At 44.1% G+C, this 14,034-nt stretch overlaps 1 protein-coding gene across 2 annotated transcripts in view; it reads right to left on the bottom strand.

Annotated features, from left to right (window-relative positions):
* LOC105278018 (protein roadkill) overlaps positions 1 to 14,034 on the bottom strand; it is an 86,103-nt gene that overhangs the window by 44,018 nt on the left and 28,051 nt on the right. For both annotated transcript variants that reach the window (XM_011336801.3, XM_011336802.3), the window contains exon 3: positions 2,547 to 2,608. The gene's annotated coding sequence lies outside the window, so the exon portion shown is untranslated. The remainder of the gene's footprint in view (positions 1 to 2,546; positions 2,609 to 14,034) is intronic.

The raw sequence follows: 14,034 nt of genomic DNA, 5'->3' as shown, positions 1-14,034 counted from the left end.
ACTTTCCGAACAACCCAATATATTTTTTCTATAAATATCTATTATTATATATACGAAAAATGTTTTCGTATGAATCCGCTGAAGAAAATCCAAAGCCGGATCAAAACGTTCGAGTAATATTACACTTGCAACATAAGTTATAAAAATACACGCACACAAAGATAAACACGTGTTTATCAGACCCTACTTGCTCATATAATATTAATTAATTAATTGTATTATAATTAATTGTATTACCTATAAATGCTTTTTACCAGTAGATACATTCCTTTTCTTTACAGTTTGCTGTTCAGAGGTAAATAAATCGTTATTGAATAATTATCGATTGCACAGACGGAAAACGTCAGCAGGAAAAGAGGTTATCGTTAGGCCCGCACAGACTTGGTTAGGGTTGCAAAATGAAGCAACGAGGGGTAAGAGGCGTGCACGTCCTCCAACGCTCGTTTTGGTGTCCTAGACGGCGTCACAGTCGAAAATAACTATTTCGATACAGGCTACAACTACAGCTACGTGTGCATGTGCGCTTTGCTCATTGTGCCGGTTTCGTTGGTCCCGAAAGTGGCGACTTTCTTTTCCGGCGGATCTCGCCGGCGTTACGGCTTCGCTCAACAAAGCGCACCTATAACTTCCGCATGACCGAACAGACTGGTGCCAAGGTTTGCTCGGCCCTCGCTGCCGCCATTTGTGCGTCACGCCAATCTAATCAAAACGGTTAACCTTTTTGACGATGAGAACGAAGCTGACGCGACCAGCCGAGTATGCGAGCGCAATCATGCCCAATAGCTGATCTCGAATATATCCCGCCGCGAGTTCCGTGGAGACTTGACAAAATCATTTCACGCACGCTTTCATTTTAAATGTTCTAGTTAACTACATCTCAAATATTTTAAGTATTTAATTCTCTGTTAATTCTAATTAATTTTATAAATTTTATAAATTTTAATATTGTCAATTCGAGATTTATGTTTGGTGAGAAAATCTCAGATTAGAAAATTCTGTTAAACTGTGTTTTATGTTAATTGAAGAATATTGTAGAGAATGTAACAATTTAAAATGCAAAAATTATCTCAGTTTGGCTGGTATTTCTGCCATCACTTCCAGACACATATTTATACATTTTTCTAAATCCGGTCATCAGTAATGACCGTTCGTGCGAATGTTAACGCTTAAATGACAACGCGACGTGAGACATTAAAAGCGTGCCTCGCGTTAAATGCACGCGTGCGCGCAATAAAAAGTCACGTAAAGATCGGCGATGTAGCGACGCGGACAACGTCAATATCTTTATGTAACCGAGGACGAGTGATGTCACTTTTCGAGTGTGTTCACAATAGCTGTGAAATATCGTCGTTCGCGGTACAACGGTACAAATTGCCACTTCTCTCTCTCTCTCTATCGTCATCGTCGTCGTCGTTGTTGTCGTCTTTGTCTCCTCCACGTTCAACAAAGCATTCGCGTCCACGACTCACCGTGCAAGCACGAACGTCTCGATTATGAGAAGCAACGCGACAGATTCGCGTGTGGAATTACGATACACTATGCGGAAGAGGTGTTCGCGACAAGTCAATAAGACGTCTTACTCAAATGGAATTTTAATTCCAGCTCCAAGCAACTTGGATTTTACTTCTGATAATCACTAAAAATTAAAAAAAAAAAGAAGGCACTTTGAATACACACATCTCTATTAGTTTGTGCATACGCTTTAGCTTCTTTTTTTTGGTTTTATTTTTATGTTATAAAGGACAATACGATTATCGTTTGACATTTTAAAAACTTTTATTTAACGCTTCTCGATCGTGAAGGGAATATAATTAAATTTTTAATAACTTTTCTAGAATGGTGAAGAAAAAGACCTTCAGTCTTCAGATCTTTAGTTGTTTTTCTTCACCATTCTAGGAAAGCTCATGCGTACACTTAATGACATCGAGATTTATTGCACTTAATGTATCTTTTACATGCTAATTTTCATTGATTATTAATGGATGAATCTATTAATATTTCATTGCGAAGATGACACATACATTACGTTTTGAAATACTGACAAGATATCTTATATAAATGAAATTTTCATTTCAGCTTTAAGCAATTTGGAAACTAACTCTGATTTTCATTGATCACACTATCTATCTATTTTGAAATTAGTCTTCAAATTATAGAAAAGATATTTCGACGTATCTACTTACAATATCAGAACTTATCACATGTGCTATTAATTTCTGATATACTAATTTGTATCAATGAATAACTTTTTCTTCTTTTTAATGTTCCATTGCCACGAAAGGATGTATCATACTTTTCTAAATGCAGGCGAGTCGTTTTCGCGCTCCATAAAATATAAATACAAAGGTCAAAGCGGATGTTACTTAAAGGATGCGCGATCGAGACCATCCGCTGAATATCAATGCTCAAGATCATGCTGAGACTTGGCGAGACGACGAGGACGCGGAAGGAACAGGGAAGTCGTCGGTCGTACGGAACGATGAAGTAAGGTAAAGCAATCTGCATTCGTTAAAATAATTCGTCGTGAAATACGTGCGTCTACTTACTGATTAACATAGCTCACAGTGGCCCGGCAATATCACTCAAGAATGGCACGACTGAAGGACACCTGAAATCAAAAAGCCGAAAGAGACACTTGAGTAAATTCCTTTATATCTGCCTGACGCAGAAACTGACGGCGAAATGAAAAGAGAAACGAGATCGAATCAGTGGAACCGCTTATGTCAGAGTCGAGTCTTCACATTTGTCGGTTCATCGACTTCCCGCCCTTACGCGCGCGTGCGCAGGAGCGACCACCAGGATTCCGCAATAATCCGCAACGATCCGCAACAATTGACCTTTCATCGAGCGTTTCGCGAGAGGACGTTACCTGCGATGCTACCTGACCCAACGACAATGATGATGACGACGAGGACGATGACGATGACGACGACGACGACGAGAACGGAGCGGAGTGAAAATCGCCTTGTGGCTGGAAGCTACGGGAGAACTTTCAAATCGCCGCTCTATCCGGCCTTCACATTTTCACTAGATGATTTTCACTCGATGGCCGCCGCCGTCGCTGATTCACTTTCCTCCTCGGGTGGGCGTTTACGTTGACTGAGCGCAAAAAGGCGCAAGAGAGCAAGCCGGTCACGAATCCCGTCGGGTATCGGATCGAGCCTTGCGAGCGAACGATATAACACGCCGTATGTTTGTTACGTCGACGTCGGACCAGACGAATCGTATTACGCGTATTCCCGTATCGCGCTTCCGACCTGGATGCTCGAGATAATGCCAATAAAAGCTAGTCAAAGTTGTGCCGTGTAATACAAATTGTAATACAAATCTAAATCAGAGTGAATTATAGAGAGATGAATTATAATACTTAAATACCTGTGAAATAATTCTTGAAAATTTAATTAAATTTGTTTAACTTAATTCAATAGTAACAAAGACTCTTTCTGCTTGACCAAATTGGCAGTTTATTGGTTAAAGGTTACACTACGTTTCGGCCATTATCAAGTGCAATATTCAAACGGTCATTTTCTAAAAAACTTTTTCGAAACTATTAATGAAATAATTTTTTCTGGCGAAACTAAAGTATTGCTTTGATTTAAGTTAATTCAACTTTAACTGATCAAATCGGGGAACCTTTTGACGTCAGTTATTTCAGAGTTGACCAAATAGAACGAAATGGAAAAGATGCCGATAGAAAACAGATGTTGGAGTAGCTGGCCAGTATAACGCGCCAATTTTGCAATGGGGTATCTTGAGCAACAGCTCTATTTGGATAGTAGCTGCGGGACCAGCTAGAAAGCACCGTCGAGCGGAGGATGCCGCCGTACGTACCTATATCATTCTCAATTATCGAAGCTTTCACCCTCGCGCTTACACAGGCCTCTCGCCTCTAATCGCTCTACAATCTCTAACCCATTATCACGGAAGCGGCGTTACGATGGAGATTCCGCGTTGTCGCCTGGTCTGTATGGCGTCACGGTCCATGTGGTTCATCGCCTCGGCGCTAGGCAAAAGCCCTGATCGCGTTGTAGAAAAGGGAAAAGAGGCAAAAGGTCGGCCGCAAGGAGGAGGAAGACGAGGTGGACAAAGTGGGCACGAGGGCTCCGCCGAGAAGAGAAAGAAAGAAAGAGAGAAAGAGAGACCTGAATACTGCCGCGTGGTACCGGATGGAGAGAATGCCCGGAGGGGGGCGATCGGGGGGACGATTTGGACAGCGACGGCCCTGAGCCACTTGCCACAGTAGGTCAGCTCTCTTCGCCTCGCTTCGCCTCGTTTTTCGAGCCTCCATTATATACACGCGCGAGAAGGAGAAGATCCTCCTCCTTGTTCGTCGGCCTCCTCGGGATCAATCGCGCGACGTGCGCGTCTCCCGTCGTCCCTTTCCCGTCTCCACAACTCCCTCGTTGTTACACGCCTGTGTGCCTGATCCGGGAACCTGGATCGCCTTTATTCGGCGTCCCGGATAAAAGAGATCCAGGATCCGTGCGCTTGCCGCATGCTGAGCGGATAGCCCGCATTTTCTCCCCTGCGCACGAAATCCAAAATCCTGGGACAACGACGCTCGAAATTGCGTCTTGCAACTTTTACGCAAACGCGCGAGCAAGCAGGCTCCGTGTGATCAGAGAAAAAGCTCATCGCGTTGAAATTAAATAGAGGGTGGAATAAGCATGAGGAGCGGAGGGGAAGGAACATCCTCGCAAAGCTGAAGTAATCGCGACTTGGATTCTCCGTTCTAGCAGACATCCTCTTTGATGTCGACGTTCTCCCGCGGGGTGACGATGGCACGAAAGAGACGCCACGCTTTCGACGACCCTTTGACGGACTCGCGCGCGGGCGTGCGAGCTGATTTTTATCGACGACGGTAGTTACGCTACGATAACGGGAAAAGTGGGTCGGTGTTGAGAGCGCGGCGAGTCGGGGGAGTTAAAGCGTGGCGGCTAGCATAACTCCTCGGTGAATTAGTGGCGGCGAAACGGTGTCATGTCGCAATTTTGTGGAAACAATGCCCTGCCAGGCCTCGCCGTCCCGGGGGATCGTGCGCGCCGCCTTAATGTAATTAAAGAGTGGACTATGAGTAACGTCCACGGTGTATTATTTCGTACCAATGGGAGCTCGGGAATCACGGGGAGAAAAGAGTGGGGATAGCATGCCGGCAGGCGTTAATTGGACCCCGAATTTCGACGCCGATTAACGAAAATGATCAAAGCAATCCTATAAAGTAATTCTCAAAATGTACTAAATGCATTAGACTGTAATTATTATTACAATTAAATTACAATTAAGTTACATTTTGTGCAATAATTGATATATTATCATTACAATTGAGTGTTAATGATGACCGATCGGTATTGCGTTGAATTATTTTACTTTCGAATTCATTGCCTTTCACGTGGAATTTTGTAGAACACCCTTCCAATTCCGGCGTTTGAAAGAAAGTACATTCCACGTGGCTCAGTCCTTTTTCCTCGATTGTCAGTTCAATCCGAATCCTGACCGTCCATAAATCACGTAGTGCGCCGCACCACCCGCGAGCACGTTTTCTCCAGATGTCATCCGGATCGATAGTCAGTCCGCTCTCGACGTCGATTCCTCCCTCAGGAGAGGAAGTTCATCGGTCCGCGACGGGAGAGAGGACTTATCGTTAACCTCGATCCTCTCTCTCCCGTAGCTTCGCGGTGCTTAATACTTCACTCCCACTCACCTAACTGTACCACTAGGTCGGCCAGGTGCCATCAATGATCGATTAGATTGATGTCGATTGTGGGAGTGCGACATCACGCCCGTGACACGGACAAGCGCAAGAGTAAAACACATAACGGGGAGTATAAATATAATACGTCACAAACGGAGAGAACAAATATATAAGAGTGAACGAATCTAGCCTACACTATTATTCTGCATTCAGTTGTTTATTATTTATATTATTGCTACATTTATCTCGATTGAATATATCCCGATTCTCTTTATCCTTCTACGCACAATGGCAACATAATACAGCCAGTTAACATTAATCTCTTGCGGACAGTAGTAATAAATTTGGCGACGTGACAACTGATTAGCACCTAATTACACAATATATTAGGGGTGTGATTTAGTTTTGAGGGTTTTTTTTTGCTCAAAAACGCATGTATTTAAATATGATAATGAATGAATGCCTTAATCAAAATATTTTCCTTCGTTTTCTAGAACTTTTTCCCATCTTTCTGGCAAGAGATGGATTCCACCACGATAAAATCACTCTTCTTTTCAGTTGATCCATTCGTCGACGAATTTTCGCACTTCTTCCAAATTATCAAAGTGTGTATCCTCTAAAGCGTGTTGCATCCACCGGAACAAATAATAATCGCATGGAGCAATGTCCGGAGAAGACTTGCCATTCAAGCTCTAATAGTGTTTCTTTCACTGATAACGCAACGTCAGGTCGAGCGTTGTCACGAAGAAGAATCACTTTCCGTCGTTTGCTCGCAATTGGTGGTCGTTTTTCGTCCAATGCTTGCTTCAACTTGTACAATTGGTGTCGATAACCATCAGCCGTGACAGTCTCATGCGGATTTAACAGCTCGTAGTACACTATCCCACCAAATACGGAGCATTACTTTTCAACCGTCAATATTGCGTCTCGGAGTGGATGTTGATGGTTCGCCTGGATCCACCCATGATTTTCTGCGTTTCGGATTATCAAAATAGATCCACTTTTCATCCCCAGTAACAATCCGAGACAAAAGACTCTTCTTTTTTTGTCTGGCGATCAACGAAATGCAAATGTTCAACCGGTTCGCGATGGCACTTTCCGATAATTCATGTCGAACCCATTTCCCTTCCTTCTGAATTTTTCCCATTTCATGTAAATGTTTCGTAACTGTTGTACGATCAACATTTAATGCTCTGGCAAGTTCTGAAGTGGATTCTGTTGGATTTTCGTGCAATAATGCTTGCAAATCTGCATTTTCAAGCTTTCTTGGTTGTCCCGAGCGTTCTTTGTCCTTCGCATCAGTATCACGACTTTTAAAGCGTCTAAACCAGTATTCGCACGTCTTAATTGATGGGGCAGAATCACCATAAGTTTCCACAAGAATTCTATAACCGTGAGCCGCAGTTTTGTTTTGATTAAAAAACAAAAGCAACGCATGTCGAAAACGCTGTTTCGGAAGTTGCATTCTTACGATGATATAAACACGACTGTTATTGCATCTATTGCTATAATGCTACTAAATGTCATGGATAATGTCAAGACTGTAAGAAACAACAGTTATCGGAAACAGCTATTGGAACAAACTGACACTACAGCCATCTGTTGCAAAACCCTCAAAACTAAATCACACTCCTAATATATACGTCCAAATTCGATTTCTAACGGTAAGGACACTAGATCGGTGAAGACTGGTCTTTCCTGAGGGAACGTAACGGGATCCAGATCGGTGTTTCAGTTACTTTAATTCGGACCGTGCGTCTTTCAGTTACTTTAATTTGGCGGTAACCGCACGCGGGTCACGCTCGCGATCTCGGGCGGATCGTGCGGCGTTACACGCGAGATCTCATCGTCGTTAACGTCGCGGCGCGCGGTTCAAGAGAGGAGCGTGTAAAGCCGAGCAAGAGTAGTCAAACTGGTTTGCTATAAATCGTTTCTTGATTATGGGAGTCGCGTCGGCATCGATTAAATCAGCATTAAACTGCCCGATCTGTCGTTCGCGAGCTAATAATCCGCGTGGCGCCGCGATAAAAAGATTCCGCGCGATGACACCGGTGATCCTTTGCCGTTTGACCTCCGCGTCTTCTCTCGGAGGACCAAAGGTCCCCATAAACTCCCGGTGGATTTCCTAGATTGCAGATTGGCCGGCATCCCGTAAATCTCGACGCCATAATTTCCAGATACTCGTGTCCACCATATGCGATTATAGGTATAAATACATTATAGCAGATGTATGTGTGTGAATTTTCCTGAAATTCCTGCTGGCTTTATTATTCGGAGTATTAAGAGCGATAATATCGATTCGCCGGAATTTACGAAAATGGTTTAGAGAGGCATCTCGAAAAGCGCGAAATATTCACGTTTACCAAAATATATTTATCGAGAGGAAGAGGGTTTCACATATCATCATTTCGGTTTCCATTTTTGCGTGGATACACAAATAAAAACAATCCTCGTTGTTCCGGCGGATGTGGACCAATTTTCGCTGCTCAATCAGGCCTGATTCCTGCTCTTTAAATATATCGGGCTATTAAGGACGACATTGATTTGTCCAAACCGAGAAAAGCATTGAGATTTAGGAAAGCAGCGCAAGAAGAACATATCTACATTTACCAAAATGATCGCTCAGGGGAGATTATTTCGAATAGTCCCGGGTTCTATTTTCATGTTAATACCCGAGTAAAGAAAACTTGCCGTTTTTACTCCACATTGAATACACGTTATTATACTACGCAGATAATTCGAGGACTGGCAACCAACCGCAGTCCTCCCGCGCGCGCACACATGCACACACTCTTCTCCCGCTCTCGATTTCTTTTCTGTTTAGAGAAAGAACTACTCGTTACAAAAGCGATGGGAGCCCCATGGCTTCCAGACGTATTCGTCTCCTACGCGCTTAGACCGCATTTACGATCCCTCGGCTGTCTGTCACAGCGGGTGGTGGTGGTGCGTGGTGGATGATGATGATGATGATGCTGGTTGAGGAAACGGAACAAGGGTGAAAGAGCGGTCGACTCCCTCGCGTTGTCCTTGCTACGAAACGCCCCTCTCGACTTTCCATCCCGGTATGGATTCGTTTCGGGGTCGTTCGAGGCTGGGGGATGAAGCGGTGGTTGAAGCGAGCGGCAGCTGCGCGAGCTTAGCTTCCAAAACCGACGTCGGACTCGCTTCAAGTGCCGCCGAGAGCACCGCGATAACTCGTCTCACGGCTTTTCCACCGAAAGTGGAGCGCGAGCGAACGCGAAAGCGATTACCGCGATGGAAACTCGTGCGAGAGTTCGGCGGAACGCGACATCGACAACGAGCGGACGCGCATTAATTCCTGTCGATGGCACTGCACGCGATATTCAGAGCATGATGATTAACCCGTTGAAATATTTTGGCAGTTGGAACGATCGCACGCAGTCTTGTTATTTATTTGTTGTATGTGCAAAGCTGAGGGGATCTGGAATTACAAATGTATACTCCAATAAAATCGAAAATATATAAAAATGCATTTAATGCACAAATATAATAAATAAATATATATACAATTAAGTATATTAAGTGTATAAAAATATATTCCAATAGTAATAATGATATATTAACATAAGAATAAATTCTATTGAAATATAAATATCCCTTCATATATTAAATATATTAATCTCTATATTATAAATGTATAAAGATGCGTTTTCCAATAAAATACAATATGTCAGTAAACTAGGAGGAAACTGACGACGTAAAAATTTTTGCTCGCCTAACGGTTAAACCAAGCGATTAGAGGAAGATTCTGCCCACACAAAACCTTGCCTCTCGAAGCGAGAAGGACCGAGAATCGGGGTTTCCTTCGCCCTCGCCGACGCGACAGAACGAGGGAGAAAACCCAGAGGGCTCGAAGGGTTCCCCATCGCCGGGCGGCCGAAAGAATCGAGACGCGTCTCGGAGGGGCCGAGAATCCGAGGGGCCCTGCTACTCGCCCTCCGACGATTCTCGCTTCCACCGTTTTCATTGTCCGGGACGGCATATGGCGTCCAGGCTTTGTCCAGGAGAGAAAGCCTCTCCTCTTCCCAGGCCTTGATGAAACGATAATGAAAATCGATTCCAAAGCCAACCATGCGGGAACGCAAGAACGTGGGTTTAAATTTTAAACTCCCGCCCCACGTTTCCAGCCCCCGGGTGGTTTAATTTAATTTGGATAACGTTGTTACGTTCCGTTGCAGCGATAACGTTACGTGTCGCGTTAAGATTTAATCTGTAACGCGAGAGAGTTCCACTCCGGTTTGACTACGACTACGTTAATAATTTCTACGAACTGTCAGAAATCCGGGATTTCGACCCCTTTTAAACTCGCTGGCAGCGAGTATAGTGAAAACGGGAATTCAAACGCGGAAAAAGAGCGGAAGATTTTTCGACGGAAAAATGTTTTATTAAAATTTTTTTTTTTTCCCGTGTGGATATTTTCGGAATGGAATGCGAACCGGTGATTTTTTTCAGAGACCAACAGAGTTACGAGACGAACATTTATAGCTCAGTATTCGACTCCAATATTTTCTTAAAACTCAAGTGTTCAAACTAGACACAGACAAAATTTGGAATACCCTAACATGGAACAAATATACCTGAAACTCCTAAATCAAACACTGCAGGTATTTCTTCAGGTATTTTTCAGGTATTTTTTCAGCAGGAAAGGGTCGTTCTCATCGAGAATCAGTGGAATGGCTTTTCCCAGGTTCTGAAACGCCTCTTTGGAGTCTGATTTCACGCGCAGGGGAGAAAATATACGTTTTAGAAGTTTCACGAAGCGGAGAAGTTTTCTGGAGAGCGAGCGAGCGAGTGGGTAGCGAGCGGCTTTGCGCGCGCAGGCTTTCCAACGCGATATTTCTGGTGATAACTATGCCAGGGACTGCCGGGTAAGTAGCCACTATAATACGGCTTGGTTCGGAGTAAAAGTACATGGGTAACCTCGTAAGCGGGTTCACCGTGTCGCTTTCACTCCCCGTGTGCCATGCCGCAATATTATCCGCCGCTCGAGGACCAAGCGCGCCCAGCGAGCGCGATCCACGTTCACGTAGATCGTAGATCTACGCGCGATCCGACCGCATGCGAAAGCGATCGCGCGCGAAAACGCGCCGCGTGCTCTGCGACGCCGAGTGCGAATTTTCGGCATAGTTGAAGGAAGCTGTCTCGTGATCGGACGACCTAAAGTCGGCCAACTTCCGCGTAATACAGAATATTTTATTACACTTAATTACGATAAATTAACAATAATAGTAAATAAGAGAAAAAATAAGAGATAAAACGATAAGAAAAGGGGAGTATATAAAATATTATAATGTATAAAACGAGATGCATTGCAGATTTGCAAATTTCTACATAAAATCACGCGGTTAAAAATTAGTAACGCGCCAAGTAAAATTATCGAGACAAAAGAAGGAATGAAATTGCTTTGGAGCTACCGCTCCAAGCGAGGACTAGACAAATAACAAAAGATGCTTTGTATTATGCAACGTGTGACAGCACGTTCGAGGACTGAACTTTAACTGGCACGCAGCTTCTCTCGATAGCTTTCCTGCGCGTGAAGCACGAGCGATCGAGAAGCCAGATGAAAACTACGCAAAGTCCATCGGGCAAAAGGCTATTTGCGTTGGAATTGCAGGCGAACGTGACCCATCAAAACATGCATCCACCGGGATGCGCGCGTTCGAAAAAACAATCGCTCGGGCGCGTGTCACGTTACGTTCACCTCTCCATCGAGAGTCGGCAGGCAGGTGCTGCGCATTGTTGCGCAGGCACGATCGAAACGCACGTAAAACGAAAATCGCGGTCCCGCGATTCGCAGTTACGATCGACGCGAATCGCGTTCATTTGTCTTTTCTGTACGCCGGCGAGTTTCGGCGACAACGAATGGCGGCAAAACCGCTTCGTTACGAGTGCGTTGTACGCGCTAGAACGCGTTGCGCGCTAGGACGCATTGAGATCGCGCCCACACGCACGCATAACCGACCCAGCAACCGATCGGACACGCGCGCATAACGAACGGAACGAACAGCGCGCGCGTGGTTTCCGCGTGGTTGCATTCTGCCCGCGCGGAGAGAGAACCGAGAGAGAGAGAGAGAGAAGAGGAAGAGGTGGGCGGAAAGAAGAGGAAGAAACAGACCCCCTGCCGACCCTCCTCGGGGCTGTCTATCTACCTTCTCGTTAATCGCGGGCGGAGAATCCGGTGGCGGACGCGGTCGCTGCATGCTCGCGTCAATCGGTAATGAATTATCAGATGCGCGCGGCTCACGGCGGGTCAATATTGTCGTCGGCGATCGTAACGATGACGTGCCATTACGTCGTTACGTGTCGCGCATACCCGGCCGCATTAACGCGGGGGGTACGATTCATAAATCACGAGATCGCCCCGCCGGATGATGCGAGCAAGCGAGATAACGTGCGCGCGCGGCCACTCGGGCACTTCCCTCTTAAGAGCATCCACTCGAGACCCGCATAACGCGCGAAAGTAACGCGAGATCTTCTCTGGAGCGTACCGTTTCTCTCTCTCTCTTTCTCCTGCGGTGTACGACGCGGCGTCGTATCTTCGAGGCAAGTATACGCGCGCCGGCGGAATATCGCTTGGCATTAGCGTAAAAATGTGGAACGTATCCGCGATTTAATAGTACGGTAAATAAGACCGAAGCGAAAGGTAGCCTCTTACGAGAGGCAAATGATATAATTAAATAAAAAGTCGCAAGCAAAGGCTGCGATTGCTCAATATTAGTCGATGCAAAATATGCTCACGGTTCGATAAGTAAATAATGATTAAGTAACATGCAGTCTTCAGTGAATGAATAATTCTGAAAAAATGAAAATATCATTTTCATGAATCATCACAGTTTGCACAAATAATGCATTAACAGGTTAAAGACGAAATCGAATCGCAAATCATATGAAATCAAATAAAAATGTGGTTTTGCGACCAAGTATCTTCCATCTCGCTGCAGCACCGCGTGCCTCGTATCGTGAAAAACGGATCGTCTGGAGGACGCGATTTAATAAATGAGAGTTCGAGCCACGCTTATTCGATCTGATACGCCGAGCCTTGACCTACGGCCACGTCGATGCGCGTAGAAAACGCGCCGCGGCGTCGTAACGGAATTGGGTTGCGTTATGAGTAGAGTCAAGCTTTTTGCCGTCTCTTCCTCGTCCTCCTCCTCCGCCTCCTCTTCGAGAAGGTGCGATACGGTGCCCGTAAGGAGAACGGAAAGCAAAGCGGAGCATCGTGTTTATGTAGGTAGGTAGGTTGCACGACGAGGTCTCCGCGAGATCTCGCGAGCTCGCCTCGATGTACATACGGAGCGCACGACGAAAAGCGTATCTCGATACGATTAAAACGACAATCAGGAATTTCTAATTAGGCGCCTTCAAAAAGTTCATCGTACCGCTCGTTCTTCAGGCCAAAGAACGAGTCAGTCATTTCACAGATGTATCGAATCTGACAATCCCGAAAGGTGACGTTATGACGTAAGGAGGTGAACAAGGACGACGGATATTTTAATTAATGTAGCGTGTACTGTTTTATTAATTATTAATATGTTGATATTATAATTATTATATTATAATTATAATTATAATACATAATTAATATATTTCAAATTAATAGTATTACGAATTATAATATTAAATTAATGTTATAATTAATAAAAATTATCATACATATAGAGATGCTCTATATGTTACATATAATTCTATACATATATGTATATATAGAGGAGAATCCCCTATTATGAGATATGCTCCTAATATGAAATAATGGGGTTTCTGCTAAACTAGTGAGCACCATTTATTAGTTCCACCATGAACTTATTACTCTTGGTGTAAAATGTATTTAGTGAAAAATTCATTGTTCGTTATTGCGTTTAGCCTTTGCAAGAAAAGGTTTGTGAAATTGTGAACATGTCAAATAAACTTAAGGTAAGTCTTTAAACCTTGTTTATTACATAATAAAGAAATGGTTGGCAATAAATTCAGTATGCAATGATAGAGTAGAATCGTAGTAACAGGAAAATACGCGATTTGTTGAATTGCTTAATTGTAGAGGTTAGATTTCATGATCGCGGAACCGCTAGGCGTGTGGCTCGTATAATGAGATATTCAGGGTACTCTTAATATGAGATAATTATTGCTCGAATATGAAGATTATGTAGTGTAATAAAAAGGAAGAAAATACTACTTAAGGTTAAAGAAAAGTTAATACGAATTTGTATTACGAATTTTTGTGTATTTAATTTTTATAGAATCTGACTATGGAGGTTAGAGAAACGAGGAAGCGTCGACAGTGGAATCGTGAAGATTTGGCGAAGGCTGTGGCAGCAGCATTTTTA

The sequence above is a fragment of the Ooceraea biroi genome, chromosome 1 (genome assembly GCF_003672135.1).
Source record: "Ooceraea biroi isolate clonal line C1 chromosome 1, Obir_v5.4, whole genome shotgun sequence".
NCBI lineage: Eukaryota > Metazoa > Arthropoda > Insecta > Hymenoptera > Formicidae > Ooceraea > Ooceraea biroi.
This window is presented reverse-complemented; position numbering and strand designations above follow the sequence as displayed.